This window comes from Panthera pardus, unplaced genomic scaffold (assembly GCF_024362965.1).
Source record: "Panthera pardus isolate Hobbes unplaced genomic scaffold, ASM2436296v1 HiC_scaffold_20, whole genome shotgun sequence".
Lineage (NCBI taxonomy): Eukaryota > Metazoa > Chordata > Mammalia > Carnivora > Felidae > Panthera > Panthera pardus.
Window position 1 is genome coordinate 66,231,018 of NW_026526766.1, and position 22,021 is coordinate 66,253,038.

At 42.4% G+C, this 22,021-nt stretch overlaps 1 long non-coding RNA gene across 1 annotated transcript in view; it reads right to left on the bottom strand.

Annotated features, from left to right (window-relative positions):
• Positions 1-15,640, bottom strand: part of LOC109270208 (uncharacterized) — a 114,343-nt gene extending 98,703 nt beyond the window's left edge. Inside the window, exons 1-2 of the long non-coding RNA XR_008424293.1 lie at positions 15,514-15,640; positions 9,372-9,711 (exon numbers count right to left, since the gene is read on the bottom strand). This is a non-coding gene — a long non-coding RNA (uncharacterized LOC109270208). The remainder of the gene's footprint in view (positions 1-9,371; positions 9,712-15,513) is intronic.
• Positions 15,641-22,021: the final 6,381 nt, after the last annotated feature.

Here is a 22,021-nt window from a genome sequence, read left to right on the forward strand (position 1 = left end):
ATCAAAGCAGGCAAGAGCTGAAATCTAGGAAGTCTGGAAGGGCAAGATAATGATACCCATATACCAAAACACAGAAAAGAGCCTAACCTTGAGGCAGGGGTTGTGGGAGCTAAGGTTTCTTTCAAGTTTCCTCCAAGGACATAAGTGGTCTTTAGGGCTGCAGAAGTGAGCAGGGAAGGGGGTATGATTTAATGGTATACCACAGGGGCTCCCGGGAGGCTCAGTCGGTTAAGCGTTGGACTCTTGATTTTAGCTCAGGTCATGATCTCACAGTCATGGTATCAAGCCCTGTGCTAAGTGTGGAGCCTGCTTAAGATTCTCTCTCTCTCTCTCTCTCTCTCTCTCTCTGCCCCTTTCCCTTGCTCTAAGAAAGAAAAAAAAAAAAAAAAAAAAAAAAAAGGTATGCTACAGCTACAGAGAACTGAGTGCATATCTCTTCCCAGCCTCAAGTTTAGTGGCCTCACATTTGTAGCATGAAATTGGCCACGGTAAAAGGACTGACAACACAGAAACTGGCAAAGGCTACAAATCAGAGATTTATAGAGAAGGGTCAGAGACCATGTGTGGCCACAAAGCCACGCAAAAGCCAGGTATTTACTACCTGGCCCTTTACAAAAAAAATTGCCAATGTTTACTCTAGCAGCAGCAGTAAGCCTTACTCCCTTAGCTCCCTCAATCAGCCATTAAAAGGAGGTTTGGGCCAGGCCTTGGCCTGAGGAAAGACCCACTAGGAGAGGAGGTGATGCTGACACATAAAAGAAATGAGACTGGCTCTCTCCTGGGCTACAGCTCAGAGTTAGCCAATTAGAAATGTGTGTTTGCAGGGGCGCCTGGGTGGCGCAGTCGGTTAAGCGTCCGACTTCAGCCAGGTCACGATCTCGCGGTCCGTGAGTTCGAGCCCCGCGTCAGGCTCTGGGCTGATGGCTCGGAGCCTGGAGCCTGTTTCCGATTCTTTGTCTCCCTCTCTCTCTGACCCTCCCCCATTCATGCTCTGTCTCTCTCTGTCCCAAAAATAAATAAAAAACGTTGGGAAAAAAAAAAAGAAATGTGTGTTTGCAAATATTTGACAGTGTGGGCCAGAGGTTAAGGTGAGGCATAAAAGTTGAGCACAAGGAGAGGGTAAACTGGGGGTTAGCCCAAGAACACAAAAGGGAACAAAGTCAAATGACCCTTACTGGAGTGAACAGTGAAGGCAGAGAGAACAGTAACAACAACTAACACTTCTAGAATGCCTACTGCATGCCACATGCTTGCTATTCTAAGCACATTACTCACATTAATACATTTAATCCTCCCAACAGCCCTATGAGGCTGCTCCTATTATTACTCCCATTTGACAGATGAAGAAACTGAAGCACAAAGTGAAGTAACTTGCAGACAGTTGCAAAGCTAAGAAGTAGAAAAACCAGGATTTAAAATCAGATAGGGGCATCTGGGTGGCTTAGTCAGTTAATGGTCCGACTCTTGGTTTCTGCTCAGGTCAAGATTTTACAGGTTTCTTGAGTTTGAGCCCCACTTTGGGCTCTGTGCTGGCAATGCAGAGCCTGCTTGAGACTCTCTCTCTTCTCTCTCTCTTTCTCTCTGCCCCTCCCCTGCTCAAGCTGTCTCTGTCTCTCTCTAAATAAATAAAACTTAAAAACTATAACAATAAAAAATAAAAATAAATAAAAAATAAAACCAGATAATCTGATTTTAAAGTTTATTTATTTTGAGAGAGACAGAGACAGCATGAGCAGGGGATGGGTAGAGAGAGAAGGAAAGAGAGAGAATCCCAAACAGGATCTACACTGCTGGTGCAGAGCCTGATACAGGGCTCAAACCCATGAACCATAAGTTTGTGACCTGACCCAAAACCAAGAGTCAGATGATTAACTGACTAAGCCACTCAGGTACCCCTAGAATCCACGTACACACTATATACACACTCTCTCAGACAGACTGGTTGGAGAAGGAAGGAAAGCAGGTGGAAAAGGAGAATAGGAAAGAGTGTGGTGATAAGCTGCATCTGAACTCAAAGAAGGAGCAGGGAAAAGGCAACAGTGAACATTTCCCCAATGCCTTGATAATCATGGGTGAGCCTTCCCTGTGCCAGGCTCTATGCCAGATGCTGGGGGTACAAAGATGAGTCCAACCTGGGCTAGACAGAAAGGAGTCACAAGTAAAGAGGCAATGCTAATACAGTCTAGATTAAGTCCTACACAGCACTATCGGGGCCCAGCAAAGAGAGAAGCTCTACCCAGCAAACTTGGGAGCTGCAACAGTAAGCTCAGAGCCAGGGGCCAAGGAGGGATGTGGAGCTTAGGCTGCCTAGTGTCACCTGGATGAACCACCTCCAGAATAGGTCACAAAAATAAAGGGCTCCAAAAACAGGTCAAGGGACCACAGGAGAGCTCAACCAACATCCATGTGCTGGAAGAGAGAAGCAGAGGCATAAATCCTGAATAAATTGGTAGATCAAAAGCCCAGCAGCTATTGGAAATGGGAGGTGGGGGGCATGGCAACTGGGGAGCCCAGGTCAAGCAGCAGAAGCCAGAACAGAGCAAGAAGGATGGAACAAGGGGACCTAAGCATGTCTGGGTCTTCATTCCACACTCCCTTCCCTACCTCACAACTTTATCCCTCATCTAATTTTCTAACAGCAGACTCTCCACCAGCGTTATGAACCAGGAACATAGCTGTTCTGGTGCCCTAGTGCCAGGGGAGACTTTCTACAGTTAAGTATTTTATACTAATGTTCCTCCTATTCCCTCCCGCCATCCAGCTGACCTACCCAGGATGAGCTAATGGCCCTCCTCTAAAAAGAAGTGTTGGGCTCCTTTGTTCACTCACATTTCTCCCCAGAAACACTCCATCCAGAGCTTATGGCTGCTGATAACCTGGCAGTGCTGGTGACTTCACCATTCTCCTCTGGGAAATGAAGTGACTCAGCAGTCATCAACACCAAGATAACAGTGCTGGTCATTAGGAGTTCTTTACAGGGCAAAGAAATGTCAGGGTGTTGGGTATCTGAATGCAGCCACAGGTCCTAGGGTTAACACAGCAGAAAAAAAATGACAGTGTACAGAGTTGCAGACTAGTCCAACAATTATCAAATCCCCATAAGGGTGCCTGGGTGGCTCAGTCAATTAAGCGTCCAACTTCAGTTCAGGTCATGATCTAGCGGCTCATAAGTTTGAGCCCCGCCATCAGGCTCTGTGCTGACAGCTCAGAGCCTGGAGCCTGCTTCAGATTCTGTATCTCCCTTCCTCTCCCCCTCTCCCCGACACATGCTCACTTTCTCTCTCTCTCTCTCTCTCTCTCTCTCTCTCTCGCGCGCAGCGCGCGCGCTGCGCGCGCACGCATGCTCTCTCTAAAATAAATAAACGTTACCAAAAAGATTTATTTAAAAAAATCCCCAGAGAGCAACTCTCAATAAATACTTGTTGACTTTGTTCTAACAATAGAAAGGGTGGTGTGCTAAACCACAGTTCTTCCTTCCTGATTTCCAGTATACGGACCAACATGCCTGTACTGAGCATTACCATGCACACAGTTGCTGCCATGCTATTATGTTGGACATCTGTGGGATTGTTTGCCAGAACTCTCTCTTTTTGGGAACTATTCACCCAACCCTTATCTACATGGCATCTTCCTATATGGCCTTGTCTTCCCCTACACATTTGACTAGTCAAGGGTGAGCACTTAACCCAAAGCAGGTCAATTAGAGCCCATCCTTGGGGTTCTCCCAACTAGAATAAGAGAATTAGTCTCTGATAGGGGAAGCTGAAAGATGTAAAATTTAGGAGCCCTTAATAGCTTCATTTACAACCATGTGGAGGAATGCTGTCTGCAGGAGAGAAGATCAAAATGCAGAGAGAAACAGAGGTTAGGGAGATAAAAAAGATTCTTGGTAGCATCCAAGTCTAGGCACCCGGTTCCTAAGACCAAGTTAGAGCCATACTTTCTACATCTTGGTTACTAGGTTGGTTACTGGATACCCTAAGCAAGTAAATTTGTTTTTACCTAAGCTACTTCTAGCTTGAGTTTCTTCTAGTTGGTTACAAACAGTGTCTGAATCAACCTGGACTTCTGGTGGCAATGACTATGTGGAGGCATGGAAAAAGTAGAGTTCTCCACAATGCCCCCAAGGAACTCCCTGCTGTGCTCTCTTAAAGAGGGTATCAGTGTGCAGTGACAGTCAGTCCCTAGCCCAGACAGACCACAGCAAGTCCAACATGAGAGGAGCAAAAGGCTACCACCCTCTCTAGTCTTATTCACGCCTCATGTGCCCTGTTTGCCCTAACATCTCTCTAACTGTTCATTTGCTCAGCCATTCCAACTGATATTTCTCTGGTATTCCAACTCACTTCATCATTACAGGCCATTTAGCATGTCTTCCAAGTATTCAAACCCTCAAGCCAGCAAGCTAAGTTACCTCCCACTCAGCATCAGAGGCTGAGCTTAGGTGGCACAATGTGAGTGTTAAATGGTATGGTATAGACTAGAATTGCCATGGGAAGTCAGAAAAGGGGAAAATCAGTTGTGGGTGTTATAAAGCAAGTGGTCTGGAATTTGGAGAGATAGAAAGGACATTCCAAGCTAGAAAATAAATAAATAAAGACACTGGAACAGAAAAAGTTTGGGAACAAGAGGTCTGGAGACAAGAAATGGGCTTGACTAAAGTGTTATCAGAATGGGACCAGTATTAGATAAATCTAAGAGATACAATGGGGTCAGGTTACACAGGGTCTTACCAATAAGGCAGAGGAGATTAAACTTGATATATAGGCAGATATCATGGTAGAATTTTGATCAGAGAAAGGAGGAAAATATTTTAACTATGTATTTCTCACAGAGGATGAGAGAAAGAGAATCTCTCTAGCTTAAAAAAGATAAAAGAGGAGATATTCTCTCTACCAAAAGCATTCTTCATTTTCCTAAGGATTCATCATTGGTTATTTTGAGAGTTTTTATTGTTGGAGTGCTGTTCAATATAGAAATTTAGAAAATACACACAGGCAAAACAAAGTTCTCCCAAAACTTCACACACAAAGTAAGCATTGTTGAGATACTTATATGCATCTTCCCAGAATGATTTATAATATATATACTAATAAAAAATTAATTTATCTTATATAAATATGGCTCTTCTCACTTACCAATATATTTTCCATTGATTGCTTCTCAGTGGTAAATTCCTGTATCACATTTAAAGTATTATTTGACTCAAAAAAATTAAACTTACATGTATCTTTTTACAATTTGTTCCATAGCTCAGATTAGCATTTTCCTAAATTTGTCCCATGAAACAGTTAGAGCTACAAGATATTCTGTCCAAATTAAGGACTTATGTCTAGGAGAGGCTTCATCCTTTGTGGAAATTAAAGGTTCTTAGGTGTCCTACAATGAATTGATTACAACTAAATCAAGTTTGTTCCAGGAAATGCCTCCCCAGTGAAAATTCATCAACAGTGGTATAATTCTAACTGAAATGAATGTATTCAGAAAGAGTTTAAAACACAGTCCTGGTCAAAATATCCTACACCCAAGGGAATCATCAAACGAAGCCCCACTTTCTGGGACAGTGGTGATCGCCCCATTACCTGATGAGGCAAACAGTAGCCATAGGGCCATTTCACAAGGACATAGAGACCAGAATTCGAGCATCTGCTTGAAGTTTGACACAAAATTGTCAAGGTCCTTTTCAATCCTGAGACTCCATGAATTTCAATTGAGAGCATTAAAAAAAACTTTCAGATCTCATCATTCATTTGCCAGCCTCAAGCAAACCATTTCTCCTCTCCAAGTCTCAGCTTCTTCAGTTTCTTTCTGTGAAATGAGGGCCGCCATCCAACTCTGAGCCACAAATCTCTAGATCCCTTTGGAGTCCCTTCCAACAGTGACACACACACACACCGCCCTAGTCTCCTGGTCTCCTAACTTCCACAGCTTCACCGAGGACCTCTATCCTCTTTGTTGAAGAAAAAATGATATAAGCAAACAAAATAATCAAGAGTTGCTCACATATGTACACAAAGCGTGAACCAAACAGCTGGAAAACAAAGAAAGTAGGCGAAAGGTGAAGTTGTTTTGCTGAATGGGTGTCAGAGGTTGGCATACAAATCCACAGGGAGGATGAGCGCTTCACTAATGCTAACACTTGCTACGAAAAACTTCCATCTCTGCAGCACAACCTCCACTCTCCAAGCTAGTTCTTCCGAAAGGCCTAGAGGCAAGGAAAGTTTCACTTCTTTACTTTCTTTCTTTCTTTTCTTCCAGAAAAACAAATAGTTCAAAAAAAATAATATACTTTTTAAGAGACCGAGGCTCAATGAGAAAGGAATCCTCCTTCCTCCTTAGGAAAAAAAAAACAACCTTCAGCTGTTCTAATGCAGTCCCAGGGCCCCACAGGATTCGGCTTTTCTGAACACAAGCATGGGTCTTGTTGTTATTGTGTGCTCCCCAGAGCCCAAAGCAACCAATTCCGTGCTTCTCTTTCTTTCTGGTGTGTTGAAAAAAACAAGGGGAAGCTCAAGGAATGTGGAAAAATACATATTTGAGTGGTGGTCACTTCTTGAGGTGACCTTCCATCCACCTTCCAGGCAAACTATCACAAAGATCAATAAAACCTGAATCTAATTAAGTCTCAGAAAGACACAGAGCTGATTCCCTGGCTGAATCAAACACCCCTGAGCGTGGGCCCTCTGCTCTGAAACCCTCCAGGGGTCCTCACTGGCTGCAGAACCAAGCCCATTGCTCTGCTTGAATGAAGTATACAAATTCAACAAGCAGTCTAATATTTTTGGTGCAGTGCCTGAGGTCTAGTGTTCCTTTGGTCCTGTGTCTCTCACAGAGGCTTTCACTGGAACCAACTGCAAGGCTAACTGGCTCTGTCACTGTACCACCCTTCTGTCGACTTTAGAGAGACCCTATCATGCTAAGTGCTTAGGCACTTGCAGTGCATAAGGTAGAGAATGGGCCTTCCCCAAAGTCTTAAGAACCAGGTATAGGACAGTTCTTGTACCTGTTGGCTAATAAACATTCATAGCTTTGGCAAAATTTTATCTAAGACCTCATCTGATGTGGAAGTTATTAAAAAGGAGGGGTACAGACCCCATCCAGCCATAACCACCAGAGGTAGGGAGACCACCTCATCCTGGTTTGCCCAGGACTTTCTCAGTGTCAGCACTAAAAATCAATCCCATGTCCAGGAAAACCCACCATGCCAGGCAAACTAGGACATTGGTCACCACACATATCTAACCAAAGAATTTACCAATTGCTGAAGGCCAAATTAGCTTGAGTCAGTACAAAACATCTTGTTTCCCTTGAAATAGCTTCTGCAGGCTTAAGTTTCCAAAAAGGACTAAAGGAAAAATGAGATCTAGAGTCTTGCTACTCAAGGCAAGGTCCACAGATCAACAGCATCTGTATCCTCCAGGACCTTGTTAGAAATGCAGAGTCTAAGCCCTACCTTAGACCTACTGAATTAAAATCTGCACTTTAGCAAAGCCTCCAGACTTTGCACAAGGGCTCCATGCACCTGTAAGTCTGAGGTGTGCTGACCTAGAGGAAGATATTTCAAGAGAGTGACTTTTAGCTGGGCCTTGAAGGCAACAGGAATGAGCTGGCAGAGGAAGGGAGCAGACAGCACCAGAAAATAACGGCAAAAAGACACAGAAAACAGCAATGTGTTCATTCAGCAGGAGTCATTTGTTGTTTCTGGGTATGAGGGATGGGAAGTAACCTGTGCAGGCAGGTTGGGGAAAGACTGTGGAAGCTCTTGAACATCAGATGAAAGTATTAGCCCCATATCTTCCTTGCTCTCTCTCCTTTCAAGGCTCAGGCAGCTACTAAACGCGGTTTTATTCTCTCAAAGCTAGAGCTCCTCCCTCGCCCTGGCCTAGGCTGGCAGCAGCTGGATTCCCACAGTGCTAGCTGAGAGCAGAGCAGCAGGCCCAGGAAGGTCCTCCACCAGGGCTGCGTTCAGGTCCAAGCTCTTCTCTCTAAGGACCTTGAAAGGCTCAGAGCCCTGTATCTCTGACTTAAGGAACACAATCTCTGATGGGGAAGGCAGAAGAGATAGCCAGCAGTTAAAGGCATGCAGATCAAGGATCTCTATTCTGAAATGAAAAGTTGGCAAAACAAGAAAAATGAGGGGACACCTAGGTGGCCCAATCGGTTAAGCGTCTGACTTCGGCTCAGGTTATGATCTTGCAGTTCGTGAGTTTGAGCCCTGCATCGGGCTGTCTGTTGTCAGCACAGAGCCAGCTTTGGATCCTCTGTCCCCGCCCCCCTCTCTGCCCCTTCCCCACCTGCACTCACTCTTTGTCTCTCTCAAAATAAACAAATAAACTTAAAAAAAGAAAGAAAGAAAAATGACAAGTCTTGAGCAATATCTTGCATTCTGAGAAATACTATACCTACAGTACTGGTCACTTAACCACTTTGTGCCCCAGTTTCCCAAACCATACAATACAGATAACCCTTGTACCAACCTCACAGGTTGTAAGGATTCAGTAAATTAATGCATGCAAAGCTCAGAACAGTGCCTAGATTCTACCAGAGGCTCCCTACAAAGATCTGCCTTGAATTAAACAGTGCCTCTGTCCTAATGCGGGAGCTGGAGACATGACTTGCTGAGTGCAGAGCTCGGGTAGCAGCCAGCCTCCAAGTCAGCCCAAGGGACCATCTTCATAGATGTTGGCATTTGAAAATATATTATTCTTTGCTACTTAATATGGTCCTCAAATATGGAATGTTAATCATAGGGTGAACTGAGATTGTGTGCATTATAGGGCAGAGAAGCAGAGCCATGATGAGAGATATAGAATAAAGGATTTATTACAGCAATTAGACCTGAAGCTAAATTGGCATAGTATAAAGCTACCATACCGTGTCCCTAGCACAGCTGGTCAGTTTTGAGAACTGCACCAAAAAACTCCTACTCCACATACTAACATCCAGGAGGCTTCCCTAGGAAGCCTTATCTTCTAGTCCCTCCCTCGTGGGGGTGTACCACATACCACTCTTTGTACACATCTGTAACAGAACCCGTATCACTTGTGTTCCAACTATTTGTATCCTCCTCCCTGGTCTCTGTAAGCCCTTTCAGGCCAGAATCTGTGTTTCATCCTTTTGCATCTCCAGCTGCTAGCATGGCTCCTGGCATATGTTAGCTCAGATCATGTTAAATCACTGGCATTTTATCATCTTTCATGCACAAAAAGTTATAATTTCATAAATTTCAGAGTATTAGGAGGCACTTAGCAAATGTTTACTAAGTAAATGACACAAGACAACGACAACCAAACACCCACCAATTCTAATTAAACATCAAAAAAAGAAACTCCCTCAGGATTTTATGTGGCCTCGGGTTCCTTTTTACATACCTCAATTATTTCTTCACTCTCGAATGTGAACATGCCAATGAGTGGTTCCAACAGGTCAAGCAAACAGGTTCTGCACCATTTTCATGTCTCTGGAGCCTGGCAGTGTCTCCAGACAGAAGTTGATTGATTTCTCAAGGGGTCAAATGTGGTTTTCTGCACCGTTTCAGTGTTTTGGGAGGCTGGCAGCATCTCCACACAGCTGAAAAGCAGCAGGCTCCAAGATGGAAGGGATTAACCTCTGAGAAAGCAGGTGCTGAACTTGCCTTGACTTTCAGTCCCAGCATCACAGAACGACAAGGAGCCTCAGAGGTCATGGATCTCAACAATACATCACGTGGAACTGAAAATTAGCACATGCGATATAACTTTTTTAAAAAATCGACACATGTATCAGTGAAAGGGAGTTGAAAATAATATAAGGAAAGGAAGAATGGAAGGAGGTAGCTGGTACAAACTCACTTCATCCAGCTATAACAAGTCTAAAATTGTGAGGTTTGCCAGGCTCCACAATCCAAATGGACCCCAGCAGCCATCACCTGAGGTTGCAGAGAGGCCTGAGTTGGTGGGTCAGAGAGAGGTTGTTTTGAAACTTCAAAAGGGACAGAGATCCAGATAAATGTTATCCATGCATATGTGCTCCCTCCCACCGTGGCCCAGCCCTGTGATTCCCTGGGTTCTGGCCCTCCTCTTTTCCCCATCCTGCTCCTTGGTCCCCAGAAGCCCTTACCATCCCTGCCCTTTTCCCTTGCTTGCCTGATGACCCCACTCTGGACCTATACCCTGGGTCCTGTTTCTCAAGCCTGCCCTGGTTATAGGGACAGGGGAAGTGAACTAAGAGGAATTGGTGGTATTATACAAGCTCTGTCATTTTGAATTCACAACAAAATGCTAAAAGTAGGGACAATTAGCCTCCTTTTAAAAATGAAGAAAAGTGGGGTGCCTGGGTATCTCAGTCAGTTAAGTGTCCGACTCTTGATTTTGGCTCAGGTCATGACCTCATGGTTCATGAGTTTGAGCCCTGCATTGGGCTCTGAGCTGACAGCGTGGAGTCTGCTAGGGACTCTGTCTCTCTCTCTGCCCCTCCCCGTTCATGCTCCCTTTCTTTATCTCTCTCTCAAAATAAATAAACTTAAATAAAAATGAAGAAAAGTGAGGTAATCTGTTTCAAGTCACAGAGCTGCTACAGGATGAAAGAAATCAAAACCCAGGTGTATCAGACTCCAACGCCATATTCTTTCCAATATGCCATATAGCTTCTCTCTCCATGATTCCTTTCCACCTTCCCTGGAGTCTCATTTGCATGTTCCGCACCCCTGATATTCATTCTGACTCCTTCTTCAATCTACATGTCATTTCTTTATCTCCAACAACTTCCCCTACTCAGACTCTGGCCAACTCACAATATTTGCTGAGACGGAAGAGCCGCCAACCATTTGCAATCTACATATGAAGTGAGGGCACACCTGATCACACTTCACCTACTCTACATGAGTCTCCACTGCTACAGGAAGTATCCAAATATCTCGTCATGGCATAAATGCCATTCACAGCATGGCCCCTACCAGTCCCTTTGGCCCTACCTCTCACCCAGCTCTTCTTTTTCACCAGATTTCAACTACATTAAATCTCCTCCCAAAAGAAGCCTACTCTAAGACTAAGTAGCCAACAGGGTGGCCTACAGAACTTATTATGGAAATCTTTTTATTACGTTGGCATCTGGTACTAAAATTTCTCTTTGGGCAGAAGACTTTCTCGACTCAAAGACTCTTTTGATAACACCCATTGGTGCAGAAGTTGAGGTCCTAGGGTCCCAAGTGTGGGTAGTTTGCAGGTTAGGCTTTCCAGAAGTAGATGCTGAGATGGGAGTTTGGGGTATAAGATGTTTCTTAGGACAACCCAAATGTACACCAACTGGTGAATGGATAAACAAAGTGTAGTATATCTATAGACTATATTCTGGAATATTAGTCACCCATAGAAAGGAATGAAGTGCTGACATATGTTACAGCATGTGGATAAACCTTGAAGCAATTATGCTAAGTGAAAAAGAAGGCAGTCACAAAAGGCCACATATCATATGATTGTATTTATATGAAGCATCCAGACAGGCAAATCTATAGAGACAGAAAGTATATTAATGATTGCCAGAGGTTGGGGGAGGGGGTAATGGGAAGTGACTGCTAACAGACAGAAGTTTCTTTTGAGGGGTCATGAAAATATTCTGGAATTAGATAGTGTTGATGACTGCACAACTCTCTGAATACTAAAAACCACTGACTTGTAGTCTTTAAAAAGGTGAGTGGAGGGTGCTTGGATGGTTAAATGTCTGGCTTTTGATTTTGGTTCAGGTCATGATCTTACCGTTCATGAGATTGAGCCCCCTGTTGGGCTCTGCCCTGACAGCACAGAGCCTGCTTGGGATTCTATCTCCCATTCTCTCTTTCCCTCCCCCACTTGCTTTCGATCTCTTTCTCAAAATGAAAATAAAAAATACAATAAAAACTTTTTAAAAAGAATAATCTTTAAAAATAAATAAATAAAACAAAAAGGTGGGTGGGTAGGTTAAATAGATGATGGAGATTAAAGAGTAGACTTCCTGTGATGAGCACCGGGTGACTCATGAAAGTGCTGAATTACTTTACTGAACACCTGAAACTAATAACTAACTGGGATTTAAATAAAAACTGTTTTAAAAGTGAATTTTTTGGTATGAAAAATATATCTCAGTGAAGTTTTTTACAAAAATCATGTTTTTCAGATATTTATAGGGATCAATACCTATGAAAGGAAGGAAGAGGAAGCAGAATTTGGGCAGAGGAAGAACCTGACCTGTGATGGAGCCCCAGCAAAGTCTCTATTAATTAGGCTAGGAGATCCAGAGCAGTAGTGCCCAGCACAGGATGCTGAAATGGCCCCCACTTTAGACCTCTACCTCACTCAGTCACTGGCTTTGGGTCACCTGGGAAGGGTGTGATTTCCTGCTGCTAAAGCTGGGGAGGCTTTTTGTTGACCCACTCCCTGGAATTGGGCAACAAGTCCTTCTTTGAAGGGGTCTGAGTATAAACACCCTGCAGGCCTCTAGGGAAGGGATATGACAATTGTTCCTAAAAGGAAAAAGAAGTTGGGAGAAGAAAAAAAGTCAGTGAGACAGCAGAAAACTGTGCAGTCTGCAATGGGATGCCATCTTGTAACTCCTCACATCTTCACCTAAGTTAAGGCACAGAGCAGACCCTTAACATTTTGTCAAACAAGTACTTCTTTTCCAACACTACCATTTTGCTCTTAAACTCTCATTTTTCCCAGAGCCTCAACTACCTAAAGCATTTAATCAACCAAAAATTTTCTCAAAGTTTTGTAGAACAGCACATCTCTTTTTTCCTTCTCTTCACAGACTTGTGAAAAGACATTAACACTGAGGTGTGATTTATGGATTAGGGTCACATTGTGCTTAAAATCTACTGACAATGATGAACAAGAGGAGTGGTGAAAGAAAAAGAAAGAGAAAGTCTATCACGAAAACCAAGGTGGTTTTAGTATCAGGTATTGGGCCTGCTAGCTTTTCATGAAAAGCACATCAGGAAAAGCTACAAGAAAGATATTTCACATCTGGTTAAGATAAGAGCAATAGGAAAACCAACAGGGAAATAATGTAAACCCAGGCATCCAATAATAAAACCTTACTTCTGCATAGATGTTTGCCATGTATCATCCCATTTAGTTCTCCCTAAATTAGGGAGATCAGAATTATTATTATAATCGTCATTTTAGAGTTGGGTCCACTGATGTTCAGAGTTTAAGTGAATGGCTCAAGTTTACATAGTAACCAAGCAATGGCACAAGGACTTGCACCCAGAGTTAATGACTCCAAATGCAATATTCTTTACGTGACTACCCCATGCTGTAACACAACTGCCACCACCTCCTTACCCTCCACGGCCAGAGAGGTAACCATGAGTGGGCAGAGAAAAACCTACTCAGCCATTCAAATGCATTTCCCATAAGGCAACAGCCATTTGAGGATTAACTTCTTAGAGAAAGTTTTCATTAATTAGCATCACTTTCAGCAAACAAACAGAATGAACAGAATTATCTTCTAACACATCCCAGAGATGCAAGAATTCATTTGTGTGTGGTCTTGAAAAAGTTAAACAGTAAAACTCCAGATAGGCAAACTGTAACCATTTTTTTTCATGTTTATTTATTTTTTGAGAGAGAGAGAAGGAGTGCAAGTGGGGAGAGACAGAGAGAGAGGGAGACACAGAATCTGAAGCAGGCTCCAGGCTCTGAGCTGTCAGCACAGAGCCCAATGCAGGGCTTGAACTCATGAACTGTGAGATCATGACCTGAGCCAAAGTCGAACACTCAACTGACTGAGCCACCCAGGTGCCCCATCTGTAACTATTTTTAACTCCAGCTGTGGCCACAAAAGGCATTTTAGATGGGAAGACAGAGAAAGAAATTATTGAATAAAGGGCTTCCATACAACAGAGTAGCATTCAGACCGGGAGTTTTCCTTCCCAACAAAAGTCACTACAATACTAGGAAATCAAAGGCATCCACTGGCAGTGATGATAGACATATTTCCAGAACTGGGGCAAACTGATACATCCAGCATTGATATGGATTGTGCAATTAGCAGTGAAGGGACAAGATTCCTTGTATAAAAAATATGTTTGAGAGGTGCCCGGGTGTCTCAGTCGGTTAAGCATCTGACTTAGGCTCAGGTCATGATCTCACCATTCGTGACTTCGAGCCCCATGTCGGGCTCTGTGCTAACAGCTCAGAGCCTGGAGCCTGTTTCAGTTTCTATGTCTCCCTCTCTCTCTGCCCCTCCTCCGCCTGTGCTCTGTCTCTCTCTCTCTCAAAAGTAAATAAACGTTTATGTATACATATATATATATACACGTATATATATACATATATATACGTGTATGTATATATGTATATATATACGTGTATATATATATATGTATATATATTTGAGAAACTGTATCTCAACCAAGTTCAATGGCTTTCTTTCTCCAGGAGTTCCCAAGAGGAGAATAACTTACATAGCAATTTAAGAAATGGTGAATTCAAGCAATAAAATACAACAGATGTCATTTATAACAACTGCAGAAAGAAACTGATCACTCTGGACAACTAGTTCATGTGTGACAAGCACATGGCTTCTTTGCCTTCATTTCTCCCTCCTGTCCCATGGCAGGCATGACTAATTAAGTCACTGCACTCTTTGCCACTGATTCCAGATATAGCTTCACAATCTTTAAAACAACACTCCAAAAAAAACCAAAAACAAAAACAAAAAACACTCCAAGAAGCTACTAGTTAATCATAACAGCATTATCAGCTTTGAAACAAAAAGTTGGGCATAAACTAGTATCAGATGAAGAAACAGACTCAATATTTCTCAGGGTGCAATGGATGAAGGGGGTTGAGACCCGGAAGACCCGCTAGTTAACTCCCACAGGAGGAGTTAAGGGCCAGGGACCAGATCCCATGTGTCATCATATCCTCAGCACCTAGTAAAGTGCCTGATGTGGTAGACTCTGGATATGTTTGGTGAATTAGTGAGTAATGAGTAGACACCAAAATCACATGGTAGTGATGATTTTACAAGGTCCACAGTTACTATATGTGTATATTAGCCATTAAGAAAAAATGTACATAATTGTTGCCTATTATGGATTCGGCTTCTTTCTCAGCTCTTCTTTCTACTATCCTTATAAGAACCCTAACAAAGAACCTCATCCAGTATGCTTTAGAGAAGCACCAGGAACCACAAAGACCATAATGTCCAAAGACTGTGGTTTGAATTCTGAATCTACATTTATTTGCTATATAACCTTAAGAAAATTACTTGACTTCTCCAGGCGTCTGTGTCTTCAATTATAAAAAGAGGAGAATAATAATCTAACTTGTAGGATTTTTTTATAAGGATTAAAGATTTATTATGCAAAGTACTTAATACAGTTCTTGGTCCTTTTTCTATTTATGCCTCTCCTTACTTCCAAAAGGATTTAAAGTGGCTTAAAATGTTACCTACAACGAAGTAGGTATATTTAAAATAAAGAGGCAAAATTTTCAAAGCAAAGAGAAAACAAACATAGAAGCAGAGTAAACAAGTAAACAAGTGACTTACAGCATCTCACACACAGTAGACATAAAATGGTGGTGGTGGTGGAAACAGTTGGTACTAATATTAGTCGTCACTGGTGCCATTATCTCTTCCTGGAGAATTCCAATCACCCTTCAAGTTTCCATCTGGGGACTAAGCCTACGTAATAGTAAACATAATGTTAAAGCTCAAAAATTAAAACAGTGTAGTATTGGTACATGAATAGACAGAGCAATAGAACAGAATAGAATGTACATAAAAGATTTGAGTAAATGATAAAGTTGCATATGTACATGCATAAAGTTCATGATAAAGTTTAGTGTATGATAAAGTCTCAACATTTTGAAAACCTCAGATTTAGTGTAGAAACTAATGCAATGAGAAGTTACATAACTTGCCAAGTTCACACAGCTAGTAAATTATATACCTGGGGGAGTTTGAATGCAGGTATTCTGATTCCAGAGTCCATCTTTTAACCACTAAATGATAATAGTAAGTTAAAAAGGCAAAGTACAGGTCAGTAAGTATACTATGCAACCTTTGGGATAAAAAGGAGAAAGAAAAAAACCTTACTTATATTTGCTTGCATATGCATACAGAAATTCTGAAAGGATACATAAGAAACTAATAACAATAGTTACCTTTGGACAGCATGGGGATGGGCAGAAGAGGGATTAGGGATGATATATCTGTAAATTTATTTTATAATAATACATATATATTTGAACTATATCATTTTGGAACCTGATAAATAAAAATAAAATTAATTAAATTAAATATAAAAACAGAAAGAAAATGCTCACACTCTGGGCAAGTCTTTTCTGATCCCCCTCCCAAGTAGAGAAGCCCATCCCTCTTCTCTGTTCTCACACTACCTGTGCCTACAATTTTTCTGGCACGTATGTTGCACTGCCCTCATTTATGCTCCCCTCCCCTGCTCACCTCACCCCCTGTCACGCAGTGAGCTCTTCAAAGGCAGGGCTCTGGTTCTTCCATTCTTGTGTCCCCAGCACCTAGTGTAATCCCTGACATGTGGTGAACATCCTGTCCATGGGGAAGTGGAACTGGGAAAAGGGAAGTGGGGCAGACCAGCCAAGTTTGTGGTATTAGCACTGTGGAAAGGAGAATCAACCGAGGCCTTCAACAATAAGAATCTGAAGAGGAAGTGAGGAGAGAAGAAAACATAGCAACCCTTGCAGAAAAGGTATACTCAATCCTGCTAAGGCAAAGGGGTAAAAAGGGCACTGTGGGCCAGCTAATCAGGGAGAAATGAGAAAGAACCCCCAGGCTGAAGAAGACGTTAAGAGCTGAGACTGGCCGTGCAAGGGCAGGAAATACAGCACAAGACAGAGACTCCAGTCTTGTGATCCCAGAAGCAAGACTGAAACCCTAGAAGCAAGGGCTCCCAGCCACAGGCAATTCAGCTGAAGACTCCCCTCACTTCTCATGACTGAAAATGGGGCAGAGAGCACATGAAAGATTGGTATTGAAGAGATTTTCTATTTGTATATGCTGACCACACATTTGATCTGTTGCTTTCTGTTCATTTAAACTCTGTATACACCCATCTGAAGGTGGAAAGGTGATCCACATTGGGTCACAGATGTATTTTCCCCAGCAGAATAAATCACAGATTCCATAAGCAGGGGAACTGGCCCACTCCATCAGACCTCACCCAACTCCTTCCTGACTCTTTCCTGGGATTCTGTAGATAACTGTGCATATCCTTATACTATGATCCACAGGGATATAATTCATTATTTGATTGCGTTAATCATCAAAACCGCACAGATTCAATCATCCTTATTTTACACATACACACTGGAGTAGGTATAACTGAAGTGAAACAGTATCTGGGATTTGCTTCAAAAGAATAATAAAATTATATGTAAAAGTAAGAAGTTTGGATTGTCCAAACAGTAGCTCTTAGGAAGAGAATGTGATTTATGTTAAGGATGCTTCACCCTAAGAGGTAAGCTACTTAAATGAAAAAAAAAAGTGAACTCCTAGATAATATAGGAAGTGTTTGCAGGAGGAATTTTTATTTCATTGCTTCAACCCTAAGTGGCATTAGCAAATACTGCAAAGCAATGAAAGAGGTCATTAGGAAGGAACTAGAAACACCTTCCGATGTTATGGAAAAAATTCTGACATCTTAATTATATTCTGCCACCTAGTGACAAAGAAAATTTAACATACTTACTGAGCCAGGCTCCGAGAACAGAGAAGGCTGCCCTCCACCACCTGGTCACCTGATCGTGGCCTGACCACTCCGAACAAGCCTAATCCCACAAGCGTTTGGGGGCATGGCGTCCTCTCTCCGCTTCTACTCACACTTCTAGGAGACCCTGCAAATATGGTCAACAGCCAAAGAAGCTGTTCAATCTGTGGCTGACCAACTTCACATGGAGCCAGAAGGTCCACGCTCTGCCACTTATCACAGTCCACGGGCCCCTTTGCTACCTCCTGCCTGTTGTTAAGGGCTTCGCGGGGGAAATACCACAGCAAGACTGAAAAGACCTGTTTAAATTGGGCATTTTAATCCTTTAGGTCTATAAGAAAGAAGAGTAGGGGGCGCCTGGGTGGCTCGGTGGGTTAAGCGGACGACTTTGGCTCAGGTCATGAACCCACAGCTTGTGGGTTCGAGCCTCACGTCAGGCTTTATGCTTGGAGCCTGCCCCAGATTCTGTCTCTTTCTCTCTATCTCTGCACCTCCCTCTCTCCCTGCCCTTCTCCCGCTCGCACTCTTTCTCTCTCAAAAATAAATAAACATCAAAAAAAATTTCTTAAAGCCATTCAGACCCAATTGCTCACGGCCTCCCAGAGGCTTCCGGTCCACGGAAATGAAGTGCAACCCATAATGCATTGGGAGGCAGGTAGACTGGAGCAGTGGAGGCGAGGGTGGAAGTAAGGCTGTGGCCGCTCTGGCACTGGAAGCCATAGAGTTTGTATGCAAGTAACAGAATCTCTTTGATGCCCCAGGGGTGTTCAGGTTTTCCTCTGTCGTTGGGTCAGACATTTCAGTGCGTTTGTGGGAGAACATTGGTGTTGCAGCTGTGGCATTTAATAAGGAACTTGATCCCGTGCAGAACTCCCTCATGGTCGAGATCAGAGAGTATAAATCTAAGTGATCAGCATCTTGAGGACCATTTTTTTAATGTTTATTTATTTATTTATTTTGAGAGAGAGAGAAAGAGAGAGCAAGCAGGGGAGCAGCAGAGAGAGGGAGACAGGAGAATCCCAAGCAGGCTCCACACTGTCAGCGTGGAGCCCCCCCACAGGGGGCTCGAACTCACAAACTGTGAGATCATGACCTGAGCCAAAACCAAGAGTCAGACACTTAACCAACTGAGCCACCCAGGTGCTCTTTGAGGACCTTTTTATATTGGCCCAGAGCATCAGCAAAAGCTTAAGAGAGAGCTTCTTAAAGCTTAAACAGATGTACAGTAAAGCAGACATAAATATGTTCAACAACTTCAAATTTGAGGATCACAAATTTGAAAGCATCCAGTCTTGAAGAAATAATATAAAACTAATCTTGTTATTTGTTATATATGGAATAAGAAGAGTACAACTAAATAGTATGAGACTAAACTTGTATTTCATAATTGTAAAAAAAAGTGCATTCAAAGATATTCCTCTTAGATTTATTTCTTTTTATATATATATTTATTTTTGAGAGAGAGAGAGAGAGACAGAGTGGGAGTGGGAGAGGGGCAGAGAGAGAGGGAGACACAGAATCCAAAGCAGGCTCCAGGCTCTGAGCTGTCAGCACAGAGCCTGACATGGGTCTTGAACCCATGAACCATTAGATCATGACCTGAGCCAAAGTCGATGCCTAACCAACTGAACCACCCAGGTGCCCCGCCTTAGATTTATTTCTATTGCCCATCTCATCCCCTCCAAAAGATTTAAAAGCCTTAAAGGACAACATGTATAATGAAATTTCAATTTGTAAATTAGAGCAGAAACCAAAAAAAGCAGAAAGTAAACGTAATAGTTATAAGAAAAAACATAATTGAGATGCAATTCAGTGATAAGAATCTGAGGAGAATTTGTTACCAAAATACTGACATTCTACTCAAATTGTGGTTCCAAGACAAACAGCATCAACATTACCTGCGTGCTTTTCAGAAATCCAGAATCTCAGACCTATTGGATCATAATCTGCCTTTTAACCAGATTCTCAAGTGAATGGTATGTACATAAAGTTTGAGAAGCACTGATCCAGGGCACAGACCCCCTTCACCACGAAGACAGATTCAGGAGATCTGGAGTGGACGTCAGGAGCCTATAGTTTTTAAGCACCCACAGCTGATTCTTATCATGAAAATTAGGATATGCTGTAAGTGAATATGAAATAGAGTTTTGGCTTCCCAGTGTACAAAGTAAAATCTGGAAAAAAAAGTAACATAATTAGTTCCTCAGTGGGAAGCCAAGCATTTTAAGAAATTCTTTACTGTGGAACCTTAAGAATGAAGCATATAGTGACCCAGTGGAAAATGTTCTCACTGACTTTTTTTGTGCCAAATGTTGCAGCAAATGTAATTTGGTTATTTTTTATATCTTTAATAAAAGCTGAACATTTGGCATCAAAAGAAAGTTTCAGTGAAGGCAGTTCTAAATTGGGGTTGAGCTAGTGTCTAAGTCAAGGGTCAGCAAACTGTGTGGCCTGCTTTGTAAATAAAGTGTTAGTGGGACAGAGCCATGTCCATTCGTTATGTTTTGTCTGTGGACATGTTCATGCTACAATGACAGGCAGGCATAAATAGTTGCAATAGAGACTACATGGTCTGAAAAGCCTAAAATATTTACTATCTGCCCTTTATTAAAAATAAAAAAAAAAAATGCCAACCCATAGTCTCTATAAATTACCCAGAGGATAAGACAGCTTTCAGATTTCATGAACATCACTTTTCCCTATGGGCTTCTGATGGGAATTAGAGATTGTACAAGATGGTGTAAGAATTCATTTTGGGGGCTAGTGGTTGATAAACTTATGCTAAAAATAATAATAATATAGGGGCGCCTGGGTGGCTCAGTTGGTTAAGTGTCCGACTTCAGCTCAGGTCATGATCTCACGGTTCGTGGGTTCAAGCCCTGCGTCGGGCTCTGTGCTGACAGCTTGGAGCCTGCTTCAAATTCTGTGTCTCCCTCTCTCTCTGCTCCTCCCCCACTCACATTCTCTCTCTCAAAAATAAATAAACATTAAAAAAATTATTTAATAATAATATAAATAAATAAAAATATGGGGCGCCTGGGTGGCTCAGTCAGTTAAGTGTCCAACTTCAGCTCAGGTCATGATCTCACGGTTCATAAGTTCAAGCCGCACATGGGGCTCTCTACTGTCAGCACAGCCTGCTTTGGATCCTCTGTCTCCCTCTCACTCTACCACTCCCCTGCCCTCCCTCTCTCTTTCTCTCTTTCTCTCCCTCTTTCTCAAAAATTAACACTTAAAAATTTAGATAAATAAATACAAATAAACATATCTCTTATGTTTGCCAATTTCCATGGTATAAATCAGGGTTTCTCACCCTCACCACTGTTGACATTTTGGACTGGATAATTTGTTGGTTGGGGGTGGGTGGGGGTGCTGTCTTCTGCATTGTAGGATGTTGAGCAGCATCCCTGGCTTCTACCCACTAGATGTCAGTAGCAAACCCCCAGTTGTGACAACAGAGCTTGTCTCTAGAGATTGCCAAATGTCCCCTAAGGGGCAAAAAGACCATCATTGAGAACTACTGGGGTAAATACTCCTGCTATGACCAATTTCAAGCTTCCAAGCTGACATCACTGACCATGGATGTGGGACATCCACAGTCTCTCAAACCAGAGAGAGCCATTTCTAGAATACCACTGTGTGAGAACATACTTATACAGGTAGTAATGCTCTGTCCTATTTTAAAAATTGAGGAAACTAACCAGGATCTCCACCTGAATCAGAAGTTACCCCTTCTCCACAGAGATGACCATACTGGCAAAATTGTTTTTTTCTTCAGGAAGCAGCCTGGATTTCTCCACACAAAGCTATGTTCCACAAAGCATGGTTAAGATTATTTTGAACTAGAAAATATCCAAAGCAGATGTTAACAGTCACTCCAGTGGTTATTACAAACTCTCAGTAATATATCAGTAAATCACATGGCTTCCCAGTGGATTTGGCAGGATGAATTAGCCCCAAGCAAATGAAATAGCTGCACATGTTATATGGATTTGGGTTCTGTTTTATTTTGATTTTTGTTTTTGTTTGGTTTTGTTATTTATTTAAATCAATTGAATTTTGGGAAATATCTGCTAATGATAATGACATTAGCTTTACAATCCTTTGCATCAACAGCACTGACAATGGTTAATTACTCAGAACCAATTACTGAGGCCACTCTAAGACCAGGACATTAAAACCGTATCATCAGCACCCAGCACACTAACCCCCTGTTCTGGAAGGCTAGGCATCCATTTTTGTCTTCAGTTTCAGATCATTAGGATATAGGACAATTTCTAACAATCCTGAATTCTTGAGGGCTATTAAAAT